General features: G+C 42.0%; 1 protein-coding gene and 1 non-coding gene across 2 annotated transcripts in view; both read left to right on the top strand.

Annotated features, from left to right (window-relative positions):
• Nucleotides 1–16,977, top strand: part of nxph4 (neurexophilin 4) — a 100,671-nt gene that overhangs the window by 55,484 nt on the left and 28,210 nt on the right. The window lies entirely within an intron of this gene.
• LOC115151211 (U7 small nuclear RNA) lies at nt 3,545–3,599 on the top strand. The gene has a single exon (XR_003867229.1). It is a non-coding gene; the product is annotated as a U7 small nuclear RNA (small nuclear RNA).

Here is a 16,977-nt window from a genome sequence, read left to right as displayed (position 1 = left end):
CCCCACATCGGACCTGGGTTCAGATACTATCTCACATCATTTCATATTTTGTCAGAGCTTTATTTAGATTGCCTGGTTACAATGTAACCAATAGAATAGTCCCAAAATGGCAAACCACAAACTCCCTGCCCATCTGGCACTCCAAGCAGGCTAGAGCAAATGTACTGTTTGAAAGTTGTTGAATAGTATCAAATAGTATTTGAACTCAGGTCTGCACCACATCTCCACATCTAGCAGTTTCTCTCCAGGAGAGAGGAGAGCAGTAGGAGAAGAGATGTGGTCAGCACTACTGCCTTTATGTCCAGATGGTGTGGATTGTAGAGAGCCCAGTAAGGGGTCCCTATGCTATGTCCTTGGGCAGACACAGTGATTCATACAGTCAGTACATACAGCCAGACATTCATTGGTAAAGTAAAAGCATCCAAAATGCGTGAGAGGAAGACCTCACTGTGCAGAAAGCACTGCACTGTGTATTCAGCTCAGAGTCCAGACCACAGGAAAGCATTGGGATAATAACTGAAAGTGGTAGCTACAGTGATTACTGTTATTTGTAAAGGATATTACACTATTTAGATATCTATAGTAACAAATAGTTGACATTAGTGTACCCTTTTCTGGCCCCTTGAAACATGTAATCTGAAACCGAGCCTTTGCCAAAGGAATTGTGCTCCTCTGCTGTAGTTTAGTAGGTGATAGGGTAATGGCTGTGTGTGCCCATAGATAGGCCAGACCAGCATAGAGGGGAATCAGGGACATATTCATAAGCACCATCCATTGCATCAGCTCCAACTAACCACCATCAGCCATCTCTCCATTTCTGAGCCAGCGAAAAAGAATAAGTCAAAGAGAGAGAGAGAGAGAGAGAGAGAGAGAGAGAGAGAGAGAGGGGGGGGGGGGGGAGGGAGAGGGAGAGGGAGAGTGGGGCAAGAGAGAGAGGGAGGGAGAGAGAGAAGGAAAAGGAGCCAGCTAGCGAGAGAGAACGAGAGAGAGAGAAGGTCAGAGAGAGGAAAAGAGAAACCCTTCTGAAACACAGAGAGAACAGCTCACAGGAGGAAGAAAGACATGAAACGTTTAGTCTTCATCATTTTCTAATCAGCCAATTACATCCCACCTAGCGCTCCAGCCTGCCTTACAAACCACTCCAATTCCTTTGATACCCACTTTGCTCTGTGAGGAATTGGAAGGCGAAGACCAGATCGCACAGCTCTGGCAATGTATTGGTGGAAGGAATGGAGGGAGATGGAGAAAAATGGGAAAGAACAAGAAAAAGAAGGAAGCCTCGACCGACCACCTGACTTACTGGCAATGCAGTAGGGAGAATGAAGGGAGGAAGGGCGACAAAAAGAAAAGTGGGTCTTTATTAGTGCGAGTAACTTTGACACTTTGGGCAGACCGCAGAGCACCCAGCGCCAGTCCATCCGTCATCCAGCTCTCCCACTGATGAGCTGGGGAAACAAATCACAGGCAGACCAGGCTTTGCCTGCAGCCCAAACGGCACCCTATTCCCTGGTCAAAATTAGTGCACTATGTAGGGAATAGAGTGCCATTTGGGACACAGCCTTTATTTTGCCGCCTGGGTGACTTGCTTGTCTGCGTTGTCAGAAGCAAGGCCCATGTGTTCCCGGCATCCCAATCCCAATCCCGCTGATGTCTCCCCCCAACCTGTTCCGCACCCTCCCCTCATCTTCCCCTCACCCGCTGGGACTTCTCTCTTCTTCTCTTCCTTCTCTCTTCTTCTCTTCCATTTCTCCCCCTCCTTTTCTCTCCCTCCCTCTCTCCCCTTCTTCTCCCTTTCCTCCCCCTCTCCTCTATCTTCTCCCCCCTCTCCTCTCCCCCTCTCCTTCTTTCCTCTTTCCCCCCTCTACCCCTCTCTCCCTCCCTCTCCCCCTATTTTTCTATTCATTATGTAGATAGGTCTCTCCGTTTTACCCCCATCCCTGGTGTTTATTTTATTCTTTATTCATCGCTGATATACAGTATATTTCTGCTATTTATCTCTAATGGAGTGGCAGCATCGTTGCTTATACTGCTTGATAAGTTGAGAACACAGAGAGCATCAATCACTGTCACTTAGCGCCTCAACGCAACGACGCGTCAACGAGTCCCGTCTCTCATTCTGCCACCATACGCTCCCTCTCTCCTATCTGCCTCTCTTTCTCTCTCTCACTATCTCTCGTTCTCTGTCTCTCGCTCTCCTCCCTCCTCTCCTCCTTTAACTGCCATGAACTCAACCAATACATAAATCTGCAAAGGGGGCACGGTTTGGCGTCGGCAATCTGAGTCAAATATATGTTTACACGTTTACAAATGAGAAATTCAGCAGCGCGACGTCGGTTCTTATTCCGCTTTGCCTTTTTCGCCCCCTGGGAGGCTGCCTAGCTCTCCCCCCTCCGCCTAGCGCCCGGCTTCTAGCCTCCAACTCCGAGAGTTTCTCTGTGCAACTTATTTAGATGAATGATTAAACTTAAAGCACAGCCAGGAGTCTTGCTACTCTTATTTAAAGAAGAATGGGAAAGCTGTCATCTTTTGATGCATTGCCTGCCATCCGGCATGCAAAAGAGATGCCCCCCCACCTCTCACTACATCCCTCTCTCTGCCTCTCTCTCTCTACCTCTCTCTTTCTCTTGCTCTGTGCCTCTCTCTCTCTACCTCCCTTGCTCTACCTTTGCTTCTCCTCCTCCCTCTCTCTCTCTCTCTCCCTCTCTCCCTCTCTCTACTCTGAAAACAGTGTGATTGATCAGGGTGGAGCGGCATCAGTGACAACATCGTAGTCCACCCACCCAACAGCCACCCGAGCAGGGCATGCTGATCTGAGAGATAGATAGATCAGCGAGAAGTAAGCAATCTTCTATCAGTCACTGAAGTTACTCCAGAAAGAAAGAAAGAAAGAAAGAAAGAAAGAAAGAAAGAAAGAAAGAAAGGTTCTCACACTGTAGAAGAAAGCATTCTAGCATCATCATCACCCGTCTCTCTGTTAGAGTTATAATTACGTTGGAAAGAACGCTGAAACCTTGAGAACACACACACAGAGAAATGCTGAATTCCCCCAAAACCTCTTATGAAGACCTTATCTCTAGATGGGAGAGTTACTGTGTTGATTGATGAGGTAATAAAAAAATACTAAAAGTTGACTATAGAGTACTTACTATAGAATGCTGTAGTATACTGTGGAATACTATACTACACATTGTAGTATCCCTTGATCATGGGTAGTACTTAGTATAGAATTGTGTAGTATACTGTAGAATACTATAGTAAATACTAAAGTATTATCCATACAAAAAACACTGTAGTAAATACCAAAGTAATGTCAGAAAAAACACTACCGTCCGCTAAAACACAATTTTTTTAACTATTGTAAATACTACAGTATTTAATTTGCAAATGCCCTGCCCATTCCCCTATATCCCAATTTATGCCACCTGTAAATTAGAAAGCGACATGCCAAGTATAGACCATTTAGTGTGTTCCCTATGGTTATAAAAAAGAGCAGGAGCTCTGAACTCTCTGTTCAGAACCCAGTCCGACCTGCCCACAGGTTATGGAAAATTTGCTCTTTCAGTATTTCTCCAGTAGGTTTCCTAAAGGAGAAAGCCCCCCACTTTTTTGTTGAAGTTAATAAAACAAAAACACTTTAACAAATACTACAGTAATTTCCCCAAAAACACGACAGTACAGTGTACCGTACTACAATCTGCTAAATCACTATACTAAATACGACATCAGGGGTGCTCAAGTACTATTTGAAAAGGTCCGGTCACACACATTTCCTAGGTGGTAAAGGTCTGGATGGATAATGTAATTTATCGGTGTAATAACAAACCCCCACCTCACAAACCGTGCGACCCCAAACTTTTCACACACCTCTTGTCGGAGGAGAGAAAATGTTGCATTTTGCACAGGGCAGAGATTTTCCAATTGAGTATGGAGGTACTACACCATAATACAGTCCACAAAAACACTACAGTAAGTACTACAGTATAGTATACACTACCGTTCAAAAGTTTGGGGTCACTTAGAAATGTCCTTGTGGGGGCCTCCCGAGTGGCGCAGTGGTCTAAGGCCACCAGAGATTCTGGGTTCGAGTCCAGGCTCTGTCGCAGCTGGCCGCGACCGGGAGGCCCGTGGGGCGGCGCACAATTGGCCCAGCGTCTTCCGGGTTAGGGGAGGGTTTGGCCGGCAGGGATATCCTTGTCTCATCGCGGTCTAGCGACTCCTGTGGCGGGCCGGGCGCAGTGCACGCTGACACGGTTACCAGGTGTACGGTGTTTCCTCCGTACACTGTAACTACTACCAATTGGATACCACGAAATTGGGGAGTAAAAAGGGGTGAAAATATTTATTTTTTTTAAAGAAAAAAATAAATGTCCTTGTTTTTGAAAGAAAAGACAAAATATTGTCCATTAAAATAACATAACATTTATCATAAATACAGTGTAGACATTGTTAAAGTTGTAAATGACTATTGTAGATGGAAAAAGCTGATTTTTAATGGAATATCTACATAGGCGTACAGATGCCCATTATCAGCAACCATCACTCCTGTGTTCCAATGGCACATTGTGTTAGCTAATCCAAGTTTAGCATTTTAAAAGGCTAATTGATCATTAGAAAACCCTTTTGCAATTATGTTAGCACACCTGAAAACTGTTGTCCTGATTAAAGAAGCAATAAAATTGGCCTTCTTTAGACTAGTTGAGTATCTGGAGCATCAGCATTTATGGGTTTGATTACAGGCTCAAAATGGCTAGAAACAAAGACCTTTCTTCTGAAACTCGTCAGTCTATTTTTGTTCTGAAAAATGAAGGCTATTCTATGCGAGAAACTGCCAAGAAACTGAAGCTCTCGTACAACGCTGTGTACTACTCCTTTCACAGAACAGCACAAACTGGCTCTAACCAGAATAGAAAGAGGAGTGGGAGGCCCCAGTGCACAACTGAGCAAGATGACAAGTACATTAGAGTGTCTAGTTTGAGAAACAGATGCCTCACATGTCCTCAACTGGCAGCTTCATTAAATACTACCAACAAAACACCAGTCTCAACGTCAACACCGGCGCCTCCCACTCCTCTTTCTATTCTGGTTAGAGTCAGTTTGCGCTGTTCTGTGAAGGTATAAAGTTTGTTTTAGTTTACTTTATTAATTCAACCATTTAAAAAAAACAAGCACACATAAAACTTGAAAAAGCCATACATGCACATTAATAAAATCATGAAGGATAACACACAATAAAGTCTGGGACTTATTTCCATTGTGGTCCTCTTGAGACAAGATGGCTAGACAAGATCGAACACAGTATGGCAGTGAAATAATAAAACAAAAACAGAGAAGAAGAACATCTATCTCATCATTCCAGTTACATCATAGGGGTTATTCATATGGGCACAGAAGACATCAAACATATTTTTACTTTATTTTTAAAGCTGCCCCCAGAGGACGTTGTTTTTATAGGCAGAAGCAACTCATTCCATTCTGAGGCTCCAGTATACAAGAAAGTACCTTTGCAGCATTACTCCTGAACCTGTATAAGCACACATCAGCAACACCTGATCTGGTGCTGTGATTGTGTGCATCCCTAACACGAGGAAAGTAATCACTTAGATATCAGGGCACAGGACCATAAATACTCCTGTTAACCAAACCTAGTCTAATCTGGGACACCCTAGCCTCAACAGGCAGCCAGTTTAGTTCCTGAAAGCAGCTCCTGCCTATGTGAGTACGTGGACATACCTTCAATACTACCCTGATCAGCTTATTCTGGGCTATCTGGAGTTTCCCCTTCATAAATTTAGATAAGCCCCCAAACCAGGAAGTACTAGCATAGTCAAATGGCATTGAATGAGGGCAGTAGCTAGCACTTTCATGGAGTCCTTATCAAGCAGCTTGGACTTTCTAGCCAAAAACTTAGTCCTGGCATTAACCTTCCCTAGCACCTTATTGGCCATGCTCACACGTCCCAAGCTTCCTTCTAGGATACATCCCAAGTAGCTAAAAGAGGTTTTAGAAGTCAGCACCTCACCCCCTAACTCCACTCTGATTTCAGACAACCTACACAATTTAGGTCTGGATCCAAAAATAATTGCTTCAGTTTTCCCTAAGTGCAGAGATAGCTTATTATCTCCAAGCCATTTGCTAATGTTAGTAAGCTCTGTGCTAAGTATGCTCTCCAACATAGTTTTACTTTTGTGAGACACCAGAAGTCTAGAGTCATCTGCATAAAGAAAAAGACGGCAAGAACAAGCATCTTTCATCTTTAGTTAATATACAATAAAAACAGCAGAGACCCAAGCACGGTCCCCTGCGGAACGCCACAACTCATTGGTTTTGCCTGAGACAGTGAACCATTAACCTCTACCACTTGCTCCCTTCCTAATAAATAGGACTTTACCCAGCCTAGAGGGATAGTGCTTAACCCCAGTGCCTCCAGTTTGGAGATTAGGAGACAGTGGTTAACTGTAGGTATAAAGGTATAAAGAGGAGGAGAGCTCTAGGAAATTGTCTACTAACCCTCCAGTCCTATTAGAAAGAGACCTTTAGTCTACACTGTATATCTATCTCCTGACTCACTGCCAAAACACAATACAGGCCAAGTCAGCCACAAGAAATACAGTACAGGAGTTATAGCTTTGTCTTCTCTCTCTGAGTTAGGTGTGTGTGTCTTGGATCCCGTTGGCCTTCTAAGGAAGAGAAGACTGGCATCCCAAATGGCTATGTACTAAATGGCACCCTATTCCCCTATGGGCCCTGGTCCAAAGTAGTGCACTATGGGGAATGGTTCCATTTGGGATGCAGACAATACCATGTATTCATTCATTTTGAAGGAATTGTTATTCTAACAAACCATACTTTTTTACTTTACCGAGCTCAGTTATTGACATCATCTGTCTTTCCATAAACTATTTTGAATATTTTATAGCTCATACTCGTACCCTGGGTCATGATTTATTTTTCTCTCTTGTTGAAGCCTCAGTGCAACACTCATATTGTACTATGCAACACATGCTGCATATTACAGTTAAACCAGTCTACTAAGAGAATAGTAGCAATGGAATGGAAGGTTTCAATCTTACTGTACAGGCATGATAACATGCTTTATTGTTCTTATTCATTAATTCATTCATTTACATGATAACATTTATTATTTGTTTCAAATTCATGTTTATACAGTACATAACTGTCTGAAGGCAGGCAAGGAAAGCCATAAACAAACATTCTGGCTCGTCTATACAGATGCAAGCAACAATAAAATATGTAAATAGCAGGCTACTGTTTTTCATTTGTTCCTCATTCTAGTGATGAAAAGTACACGATGTGTTTCAAATCAACCAGCCATTATACCTAATGATCAAGCAGCTGTCTTTAAAATGATTCTATCATGGTTTACAGATAAATTATTGTTGACTACGCCTATCAGTCCTCCAGCCAAAATCACAGTCCCAGAACTACCTTAAAATTGCATTTGAGATATTACTGCTGTAGAAGCTACAGTAAGATTATTCATTATTGGGTGAAGAGATCCTCATTTCTCTGTTATTATGCTCTCATAATCTCTCTGTGTCATACATTGTTTTTATTTGGCCTTTCTTTCTCTCTTCTTTCTCGCATTCTCCCTTGATATTCTCTTGTATGTCTTATTAGACCTCTCTCTCTCCCTTTCTACTCTTTCTTCCTTACACTCCTCTCTGCCTCGTTCTCTTCCACCTCTCTCTCTCTTCCATCTATTTCTCTCTCTCCCACTCTCTCGCTCTCTCTCTCATTCCCCACACTCCTCTCATTCGTTCTCGCCGTCCCCCGCCCCCCCTTACTGTGGTTATGTGTTATCTGCCACGGCTCCATTTCCCTGCTGACTGATACTCCCTGACTCAGTCGCTTTCATTTTCATGATAATCCAGCAACACCACTAGACTGCCAAATCGCGTTTACTGCCTTTTCTCTTTTTTTCCTATTTTTTTCCCAACTGGTTTATCTCTTTTCCTTGGGGCTTTATTTTGCTCTCTGTAATTAAATGTCATTTCCAGCTCTCCCTTCTTCTTCAGCAAATGAAAAAAGTGTATTATTTTATTATGTGATCATTGTCAAAATAGAATGGATGGATACGTCCTTGCCCTGTATCTGTAGTACGCATCCCAAATTCCATCCCATTCCCTTTATTGGTCACTACTTTTGACCAGAGACCCATGGGAATACACACACAAATAGGAGAATACTTTTGTTCCAGGTAGGACCTTTTTGAGTTTCATGTAGGATTCTACCTGGAACCAAAAGTGTTCTTCAAAGGGTTCTCCTATAGGGTTAACCCTTTTAGGTTCTAGATAGCACCTTTTTTAACCTACGAGTGTAGATTGCCATTTGGGATGCAGCCTCTGTGACTTGGCAGTACACTGAAGCCCCACCACCAGCTATCTATAGAGTGAAAACAATATAATTCTATATTTCTGAAAGCCTTTTTATTCATTTGAATGAAAACAGTATCTGTCATTCTGTGTGTGACCCGTAACTTCAGTTTCATACTCTACTCCCTTCAAGTTCATTTCCATGGTAATAAGATTGTTTTATCTCATATCATATATCCAGTAAGCTAGCAACCTGTACTACTACACTAATCAAGACTGACAGAACTATGCTATTTCAATTTGTGAGAATCATTTTCGATACTTCTACTACTCTTGTTTATAGCTACGTTTGTAGCTCAAATGTAGTGTAGTGTAACACATGATTATATCAAACACAGCATGTGCAGGTGTTGTTTGTTGGATTCTCTCTTACAAAATCATACCTTACTTGCCAGCTAGATGTCTAATCTCCATTCATTGTGAAATTCAGACATCGGGTTTATCAAAAACATTTTTGTTCTGTTTTGCTTGAAAAGGAAATCAAACAATAGAGCGAGCAAAAGGCAGAAATGTTGAGGTATAGCTACCAAATGTAAAAGTATGCTCGCTCAAGCGGACACGAGAAGAGTAATATGTGGAGTACGCAGAAAGTAAAAAATCCAAACCCCAGCCAGCCCATTGCTCATCTCTAGTGCATGCGGGGTGGTCAGTGTGGCGGTGGTAGATTCTTAGAAAGAAAAAAAAGAGTTACAAAAGGGTTCTTTGTGGAGGATACGGGTTCTACCAAGAACCGTCTTCATCTGAAGAACCCTTTTTTGGAAGATGAGGGTTCTTTGTAAGGAAAAGGATTCTACCTAGAACCTTTAACATCATAAGAACTGTTTTTGTAGAAAAAAAATATTTGATGATTCTTTGGAAGGCAAGTAAGATTCTTTGGAAGACAAGAAGGTTCTACATAGAAGCCTTCTGAATCGGAACACAGCAAATTAGCCAGTGAGAGAGTAAAATATTTGCTGATTTTTTATGATTGTCTTTGTTTTTTCGATTTATATTAATTAATTTATTAATCTTATGCTACATCATGATAAATAACATACAAAATCAAATCAAATCGAATTGGTCACATACACATGGTTAGCAGATGTTAATGTGAGTGTAGTGAAATGCTTGTGCTTCTAGTTCCAACAGTGCAGTAATATCTAACAAGTAATATCTAACAATTCCCAACAACTACCTATTCCACACAAATCTAACAAGTAATCTAACAATTCCTCACCAACTACCTAATGCACACAAATCTAAAGGGGTGAATGAAAATATGTACATATAAATATATGGATGAGCGATGGCCGAGCGGCATAGGCAAGGTGCAGTAGATGGTATAAAATACAGTATTTACATGTGATATGGGTAACGTAAGACATGTAAACATTATTAAAGTGGCATTGTTTAAAGTGACTAGTGATCCATTTATTAAAGTGTCCAGTGACTGGGTCTCAGTGTAGGCAGCAGCCTTTAGATAGAAAATGTTTTTCAATCTCTCAGTTCCAGCTTTGATGCACCTGTACTGACCTCGCCTTCTGGATGATAGCGGTGTGAACAGGCAGTGGCTCGGGTAGTTGTTGTCCTTGATGATCTTTTTGGCCTTCCTGTGACATCGGGTGTTGTAGGTGTCATGGAGGGCAGGTAGTGTGCCCCCAGTGATGCGTTGTGCAGACCGCACCACCCTCTGGAGAGCCTTGCGGTTGAGGGTGGTGCAGTTGCCGTACCAGGCTGTGATACAGCCTGACAGGATGGATGCTCTCGATTGTGCATCTGTAAAAGTTAGTCAGGGTTTTGGGTGACAGGCCAAATTTCTTCAGCCTCCTGAGGTTGAAGAGGCGCTGTTGCGCCTTCTTCACTACACTGTCTGTGAGGGTGGTCCATTTCAGTTTGTCTATGATGTGTACGACCAGGAACTTAAAACTTTCCACCTTCTCCACTGCTGTCTCTTCGATGTGGATAGGGGGGTGCTCCCTCTGCTGTTTCCTGAAGTCCACGATCATCTCCTTTGTTTTGTTGATGTTGAGTGAGAGGTTGTTTTCCTGACACCACACTCCGAGTACCCTCACCTCCTCCCTGTAGGCTGTTTCGTCCTTGTTGATTATCAAGCCCATTACTGTTGTGTCATCTGCCTACTTGATGATTGAGTTGGAGGCGTGCGTGGCCACACAGTCGTGGGTGAACATGGAGTACAGGAGAGGGCTGAGCACACACCCTTGTGGGGCCCCTGTGTTGAGGGTCAGCAAAGTGGAGATGTTGTTTCCTACCTTCACCACCTGGGGCGGCCCGACAGAAAGTCCAGGACCCAGTGGCACAGGGAGGGGTTGAGACCCAGGGCCTCCAGCTTGATGATGAGCTTGGAGGGAACTATGGTGTTGAATGCTGAGCTGTATCAATGAACAGCATTCTCACATAGGTATTAATTTTGTCCAGATGTGATAGGGCAGTGTGCAGTGTGATGGCAATTGTGTCATCTGTGGACCTGTTGGTGCGGTATCCAAACTGAAGTGGGTCTAGGGTGGCTGGTAAAGTGGAGGTGATATGATCCTTGACTAGTCTCTCAAAGCACTTCATGATGACCGGAGTGAGTGCTCCGAGGCAGTAGTCATTTAGTTCAGTTATCTTTGCCTTCTTGGGTTCAGGAACAATGGTAGCCATCTTGAAACATGTGGGGCCAATAGACTGGTATAGGGAGTGATTAAATATGTCTGTAAACACACTAGCCAGCTGGTCTGCGCATGCTCTGAGGACACGGCTAGGGATGCCGTCTGGGCCAGCAGCCTGCGAGGGTTAACACGTTTAAATGTTTTACTCACTTCAGCCACTGAGAAGGAGAGGGGGAGGGGGGGGGCAGATTTTGTTAGCGAGCCGAGACGGTGGCACTGTATTATCCTCAAAGCGGGCAAAGAAGGTGTTTAGTTTGTCTGGAAGCGTGACGTTGGTATCCGTGACGTGGCTGTTTTTGTTTTTGTAGTCTTTGATTTCTTGTAGACCCTTCCACATACGTCTCGTGTCTCAGCCGTTGAACTGATACTCCACCTTGTCCCTGTACCGGCATTTCACTTGTTTGATTGCCTTGCGGAGGGAATAACTACACTGTTTATATTCAGCCATATCTCCAGACCTCTTTCCATGGTTAAATGCGGTGGATCGCGCATTCAGTTTTACGCGAATGCCGCTATCCATCCACGGTTTCTGGTTAGGGTAGGTTTAATGGTCACAGTGGGTACAACGTCTCCAATGCACTTATTTATAAACGCACTCACTGAGTTAGCGTATAGGTCAATATTGTCCTCTGAGGCTGATCGGACATATTCCAGTCCGCGTGATCAAAACAATCTTGGAGCGTGGCTTCCGATTGGTCAGACCAGCGTTGAATGGTTCTCGTCACTGATACATCCTGTTTGAGTTTCTGCCTATAAGCCGGGATGAGCAAGATGGCATCGTGGTCGGATTTGCTGAAGGGAGGGCGGGGGAGGGCTTTGTATGCATCACAGAAGTTAGAGTAGCAGTGGTCAAGAGTATTAGCACTACGTGTCGTGCAATCAATATGCTGATAAATTTTAGGTAGCAATGTTCTCAAATTTGCTTTGTTAAAATCCCCAGCTACAATAAATGCAGCCTCCGGATATATAGTTTCCAGTTTACATAGAGTCCAGTGAAGTTCCTTGAGGGCCGTCTTGGTGTTCGCTTGAGAGGGGATGTTCACAGCTGTAACTATAACTGACGAGAATTCTCTTGGTAGGTAGAATGGCCGACAATTGATTGTAAGAAATTCGAGATCGGGTGAACAGAAGGACTTGAGTTCCTGCATGTTGTTATGATTGCGCCAAGAGTTGTTAATCATAAAGCATACACCCTAACCCATCCTCTTTCCAGAGAGGTGTTTATCTCTGTCGGCGCGATGCATGGAGAAGCCCAGTGGCTGAACCGATTCCGACAACATATCCCGAGAGAGCCATGTTTCCGAGAAACAGAGAATGTTACAATCTCTGATGTCTCTCTGGAAGGCAACCCTCGCTCAAATCTCGTCTACCTTGTTGTCGAGAGACTGGACATTGGCGAGTAGTATACTCGGGAGCGGTGAGCGATGTGCCTGTTTACGAAGCCTGACCAGAAGACCGCTCCGTCTGCCCCTTCTCCGTCATAATGTTGGTAAGTTGACGTTGCTCTTATATCCAATAATTCTTCCAGGCTATATGTAATAAGACTTAAGATGACATGTTTAAAAACGAATCCAATCAGTTAAAATTGTGTTTGTTGCACCTGTTACAGTTCATATGGTTTAGGTCAGGAGTACTCAACTCTGGTTGTCTGTTCTACCTGATAATTAATTGCACACACCTTTTGTCCCAGGTATAAATCAGTCCCTGGTTAGAGGGGAACATTGAAAAATGCAGTGGAACTGGCTCTGAGGTCCAGAGATGAGTTTTAGGGGTTTAGGTAGTCTCCTTTACCAATGCTCCTAACCCTGGCAGTCATTCTGAATGCAGGTTGTGGGTGAATAAAAATTCTAACTGTTGGATATCATAACTCTGGCTGAATCCCAATAGGAATTATACATCACTTTGCAAGCTAGTATAATATTACTTGCAGGCCTGATGTGACCTGTAACCCAGGAGTTTTCTAACACCTCTGTGTTAGGGTAAAACTAGGCTATCAAAGTAAGGCCTTGTGATATATAGAATTGTCGTAAACAGTTTAATTTTAAAGGCTAATAAGGTTCTAGGAAGAAACCTTCAAAGATGAAAGGATTCTCGGTAGAACCGTTCATATAGGGTTCTAGGTAAAACCATATACAGGTTTTTTTTATGAAGAACCATACATAGAGGATTCTAAGTACAACCCTCTGCAAAGGGTTTGACCTAGCACCAAAAAGGGTTCCCTATTGGGAAAAACCGAAGAACCCTACATGGTTCTACTTTGCACATTTTATTTATGATAGTGGAGTGTGTGTGTACAGGGGCAGACTTGGACAACATAGTCCTACTCCTTTTTTAACCAGTTATTTTTAACCTGCTCATGATTAAGACAAATACAACATGTAAAAGCACCACTTGAGATACAACTCAACACTATAACTGTGCCTCTGTTGCCTCCCTGTTGTGCAGGCTGTCTCTGCATCTTCACTGCTGTCGGTCTATCTATGCTTCTCCTTGTGCTCCTCTGATGACACTGTTTGTCTGACTGTCTGTCTGTCACTCTGTCTGTCACGCCTAAGTGTTAATTGCTATAACATATAGAGCCAACATATTAGGGACTTGCAGTTCATCTGTGTCTCTCTGTTTTATTCTTACCTCCACTGCACTCACCCCTGAACTGACTCTGCTAGCATCCTTTTCCACAGCACTGGTACCAGAAGGCCAAGGGACCACGTTGCTGGTGCTGTGCGCAGCAACATCCTAGGGTAAAACTGTATTTTAAGGGTCCATATTAATAAGCCATTTATAAGGCATTTACAAACCGTTCGCTCACCATTTATTAATCATTACTCCCACATTTGTTAATATTAGTAAGCTAGTTATTATTAGTCACATGTACCTTGCAAAAGTATTCATACCGCTTGGATTTCTCCTATTGTGTTACAAAGTGGGATTCAAATGGATTTAATTGTACTTTTTTTGTCAACAATCTACACAAAGTACTCTAATGTCAAAGTGGAAGAATTTCTTAATTTTTTTTTAAAGATGTATAGATATTAACCTGTCTTGGCAACGTGGGATGTTTGCGTCCCACCCTAGTCAACAGCCAGTGGAATCGCGTCGCGCGAAATACAAATACCTCATAAATGCTATAACTTCAATTTCTCAAACATATGACTATTTTACACCATTTTATAGATACACCTCTCCTGAATCGAACCACGTTGTCCGATTTCAAGAACGCTTTACAGCTAAAGCAAAACATTAGATTATGTTAGGAGAGTACCCTGCCAAAAATAATCACACTGCCATTTTCAAAGCAACTAGCATGCATCACAAATACCCAAAACACAGCTAAATGCAGCACTAACCTTTGACAATCTTCATCAGATGACACTCCTAGGACATCATGTTACACAATACATGCATTTTTTGTTCGATAAAGTTCATATTTATATATAAAAACAGCATTTTACATCGGCGCGTGACGTTCAGAAAATATTTTCCCTCAAATGCTTCCGGTGAATCAGCGCTACAATTTACAAAATTACTATTCGAAAACATTGGTAAAATATAATATTGTCATTCAAAGAATTATAGATTAACATCTCGTGAATGCAACCACATTGCCAGATTTAAAAATAACTTTACTGGGAAATCACACTTTGCAATAAACGAGGTGCTATGCTCAGAGAAATAGGCTAGGCGATACAAGTTAGCGCCATCTTGGAACCATCTAAAATCAAATATACTATTGTAAATATTCCCTTACCTTTGATTATCTTCATCAGAAGGCACTTCAAGGAATCCCAGGTCCTCAACAAATGTAGTTTTGTTCAAAAAAGTTAATAATTTATGTCCCAATAGCTCCTTCTTGTTAGCACGTTCCGAAGGCTACTCATAATGTACGAGGCGCGCCGGACTTGTCGTCACGAATGTGCAAAAAATATATATTTACGTTCGTTCAAACATGTCAAACGTTGTATAACATAAATCTTTAGGGCCTTTTTCAATCAGAGCTTCAATAATATTCAAGGCGGACGATTGCATTGTCTTACTAAACGTTTCGGAACGAGAGGGTACCCACGGGCGCGCGCATCATAGTAGTAATGGCCCTCCCTCTATGACAAACTTTCCAGGCCTCTCGTTCGATCAGTTTTTACCGGAGAAGACTCAAACCACTTTGTAAAGACTGTTGACATCTAGTGGAAGCCTTAGGAAGTGCTAAATGAATCCTAACTCACGGTGTGTTTCATAGGCAAAGTGTTGAAGGTGATTCCACAAATCAGATTTCCACTTCCTGCATGGAATCTTCTCAGGTTTTGGCCTGCCATATGAGTTTTGTTATACTCAGACACCATTCAAACAGTTTTAGAAACTTTAGAGTTTTTTCTGTCCAAATCTGCTAATTATATGCATATTCTAGTTACTGGGCAGGAGTAGTAACCAGATTAAATTGGGTACGTTTTTTTATCCGGCCGTGCAAATACTGCCCCCTAGCCCCATTAAATCACTCAAATACAGTCATTGCATAAGTATTCAGCTCTCTGAGTCAATACATGTTTGAAACACCATTGGCAGTGATTAAATCTGTGGGTCTTCTTGGGTAAGAGCTTTACACACCTGGATTGTGCAATATTTGTCCATTATTCTTTTTATAATTCTTAAAGCGCTGTCAAGATGCAACTCCTGTGCATATTTGGCTTTGATTTTCCAAACATAAGTCTTTGCATTTCGACCAAACAGTGTATTCCTGTATTCATTTGCCATGTTTTTGTTGTTGTTGCAGTATTACTTTAGTGCCCTGTATATTTGTATTCTTCTTTTCACTCTGTCATTGAAGTCATTATTGTGGAGTCACTACAATGTTGTTGATGCATCCTCAGTTTTCTCCCATCACAGCCATTAAACTCTAACTGTTTTTAAATCACGAATGGCCTCATGGTAACATCCCTGAGCAGTTTCATTCCTGTCCTGCAGCTCAGTTCAGAAGGATGACTGTATCTTTGATGTGTCTGGATGGTTTAGTACATCATCTACAGCATAATTATTAACTAGATATTCAATGTCTATTGTCATTGGTTGCACTAATTGCACTGTTTGTCTACATAACCTGGTTCAAGTATTCATGACATTACCCTGAAGAAGGCACAGTGATGCCAAAACGTTGGTAAATACCCAATAAATTCCTGGGAGTTTATATATGTAGTGTGCAACTTTCTTTATTTTGATAGTTTGTAGTTTATTCGCCGTTAGTCAGCACCACCACACAAAACACATTTTTCTGGGTGTGCACCAGGTTATGTTTTTTGATTTGTTATTGTTACCCATCTTTAAGAAGAAGAAAAGAAGTTGAATCTGTGTTTGAAATTCAATACTTGACTCTTACAGATGTTGTATGTATGGGGGACAAAGGAAGGGTTAGTGTTTTTGCGGCTTGCATTCAACGTTTTGCTACTTGCATTTTGTATTTATATTTTGATGTTTGTATTTTCTGTCATTTATGTAATTCAGGGCTCACCTATAAAAGAGACCTTGGTCTCAGTACGACTCCCTGATAAAATAAAAGGTTAAATAAAATTTGAACATTTCAAATTACAATGTATTGTGAAAGTGAAAAGACAATTTATATATTTTTTTAAAGATTAATACAAATTTGATAACAATATTATTATATAATACAGTGCATTCAGAAAGTATTCAGACCCCTCCCCTTTTGACATTTTGTTACATTACAGCCTTATTCTACAATTGATTAAATGAAAACATTTCCTCATAAATCGATACACAAAACCCCATAATGACAAAGTGAAGACAGGTTTTTAGACATTTTGCTTATGTATTAAAAATAAAAAACAGAAATACCTTATTAACATAAGTATTCAGATCCTGGGCCTCCCGAGTGGCGCAGTGGTCTAAGGCACTGCATTGCAGTGCTAGCTGTGCCACTGGAGATTCTG

Source organism: Salmo trutta, chromosome 16 (assembly GCF_901001165.1).
Source record: "Salmo trutta chromosome 16, fSalTru1.1, whole genome shotgun sequence".
NCBI lineage: Eukaryota > Metazoa > Chordata > Actinopteri > Salmoniformes > Salmonidae > Salmo > Salmo trutta.
Note: the sequence above shows the minus strand (reverse complement) of the source record. Positions and strands in the feature narration are given on the sequence as shown.